This window comes from Arachis ipaensis, chromosome B03, assembly GCF_000816755.2.
Source record: "Arachis ipaensis cultivar K30076 chromosome B03, Araip1.1, whole genome shotgun sequence".
In the NCBI taxonomy this organism is placed as follows: Eukaryota; Viridiplantae; Streptophyta; class Magnoliopsida; order Fabales; family Fabaceae; genus Arachis; species Arachis ipaensis.
This window is the reverse complement of record NC_029787.2, coordinates 47,214,732-47,217,739: the sequence shown is the minus strand read 5'-3', so window position 1 is coordinate 47,217,739 and position 3,008 is coordinate 47,214,732.

Below are 3,008 nucleotides of genomic sequence, written 5' to 3'. Positions count from 1 at the left end.
ATATATATTTTTTAGATGTCGTAATACCTCATCACCTCTGTTTTACAACTTAAGCGTAAAGGTCTGTATGGTAGGATGTTACAATTGGAGTCCCTTAACAGGTTTCTCCCACCATCGAAGCAGCTCGTTGTCATCATCTTGTCTCTTTAGACCATAGGTTCCACTAAATCGAAATCCTCCAATGTCTCCTTCACCTTAGGGACCAATAGGTGCGCATTGATAAAGGTAGGGTCATCAAAGTCCTTATCCAAAGTAGTGGCCGAACTCTCGACCCTTCTCTTTTCGACGCCTTCCTCTTCTTGGAAGGTTTGGAAATAAAGACTAGTGGGACAAACTTCACAATAGCTTCCCAATTCTTATCCATTTTTCTGTATGCGTTGAGGTCAGAAAAGGATTCACATGTGGTTGATCGAAGGCTCATTCCTAGAAGAAGGCTTTCTTCAATCAACCAAGTGAGGTATTCTCATTAATATCACAAGTTGAAACAAATACAATGAAAAATATAAACAAAATTGACCTATGACAAAATGAGCAGCCTTCCTATCACCCAAGACCAACTTGGGATTTAAAGAACTCTCACCCCAAAAGTGCTACTAGAATATTAGCGATACTTCCAAAGGTGAATACTTTCAAATTATTTAAAAACGTGAAAAAAATATACACCCATAAATTGAGATGTTTTAGGTTAACAGAAAATAATGATGCAACAAATAATAGAGTTTTTTATATGGAAAATGAGACTTTGATATTGACAAGTGAGTCACGTCATATGTTTTCATTAATGGAATATATCTCTTATTACAACTAAGGATCTTTAGTATGTTTTTAAATTATTTAAGAATATTTTTGTTGATAATAAATTCAAAAACATTTTTGTTAGTACTAAAATCTTTGATGGTTTAACCTAAAGTAAAAGATAAATATTTTAATGTGTCAAAAACTTGAGAGCAATAAATTCTTTCTTATAATGTAAATGACACTTTTTAAATATTCTAATATTCTATCTCCCAGAAGTACAAGACAAAACCTCCTACAATTGTATCCCACCAAAACAAAGATAATAAATATGAAGTGTGTTTGAATTTAAATGTTTTATATTAAGCTTTATTTTAGCCGTCAAACCCTTTTTTAATGAATTTACTTCCGTTCAATTATTGAGATAGCAGAGAGGGAACGAAACAAGAAAAGGAGACAAAAATATTTGGTCCATTCGCAGAAAGCGTAGCAGAGTTGAGTGATTGAAACCTTTCTATATAAAGTCGATAGAACTTTTTTGGTATTACATATAGTCTATAAATTTGAGCACACATAGTTGAATCTTTCTTTAATTGGACATAGATATCCTATATATATCTTTTTGTGGCTGAAAAGCGTATCACTAAAAGTGTTGCTTAAAGATAAAGTGTTACCCTTAATCGTTAACTTGGCTCTGATACCAATTTTTAAAAGCCATTTTTTTCTTTTAATTTCTTTTTCGAAATTTCTATTAACTCTTTCATATAAATTCATAAAAGTATTGACTATTTCTACTATTACTAGTTTTTATAATTCTGATTTCATTTATAATTTTTCAGTCTTGTTTTAGTTTAGAATATTCTTTTTTGCATGGATTATTGTATATAAAATCTTTTATCTGTTTGTCTTTTTCTTTAATATAATTTCTCAAATCCTTAAAAACTTCTTTTATTTCTACACTTTCTGTTGTTTCTAAATATCTTTTTAATTTTTTGACTTCGTTTTCCATTTTTCCTTTTAACAATTTTAATTCTTTTAAGTCATAATATGGTTTTTCAGGCATTTATAAATTTTTTAAGTTTAACTCCAACTTGTTTATATTTATTCTTATTTCTATCCTTTTTATTATAAGGTCATTAATTTCGAACTGAAGATTATTTAATTCCCTTTTATACTCATTTATTTTACTTTTTAATTTCTTCTCCCTTTTTCTTTTTATTTTGTTTTCTGGTCTTTCAATCTTTGTATGCTTCATTATTTATCTTAGAATTTCTGCAAATTCTATCATCGATTCATCACTATTTTCTAGAGATTCTATTAATTTTTCTAGCTCTTCAACTTCTCTTTTCAACTTGTCATAGATTATTTTTAAAGCTTTAAATGCTCTTTGATTTATTTCAGAAAACTGTAAATAATTTAAACGATTTTCTCTTTCAAAGAGCTCTTGTTTCTTGTCTTGATAAGTTACATATATTTCTTCTTTATTTATTGTCATAATTTAGTGTTTAGAGTTTCATTTAACTTTTCGACCTTTTTTGTTAATTCTTTTATTTCAGAATTTTCTTCTTTAATTTTTAACTTAGATAAACTTAAAAGGCTATTAATTTTAGATTCTCTTATTTGAAAATTTGATGAAACTAATTTTCCTGATGGTTCTTTTAATAATAGAACTGGGTTTTCAATAGCTTTATATTTTGGTATTTCTGTTTTTACAATTTTCTAAAATAATTCATCGACATAAATTCTTTCTCTATTTTTAAATATTATACTATGATGGCTATTTGTTAAAGCATAATTTATAGCATATGTAATTGAAAATGGTTCATCATCTTGTTCCATTAGATTCTTTCTGTGAAATTTATAAGCCAAACTTATAGATCTACCAAGATTTTCAGTTTGCTCTCCTAGCATATGAGTACTCTTAGCCTCCTGCTTTCTATTGTCTGATGCCTCTACAATTGCCTAAGCAACCTATTTATAATAGTTGGATTTGATGGACAATTCCCATCTTTACCCTTCTTATGACGTCATTGCTTACGTCATTGTTTGTTCTTTTGCACCAGCTACATTGTTGGTGCTCTATGACCTAAGTGCTTACGTCACTATGCAATAATGTTGAGAGATGCTTCAGATGCACTGTCCTCCTCTTTTATCATGTGACCCTCAGATGCATTGTCTTCTTCCTTCATCACGTGAGTTGATTCCGTTTCATTATTGCTTTCTTCAGATATCTCTGAGGCACATAGCTGGCACTTGTGGTCTTCTCTGTCTTT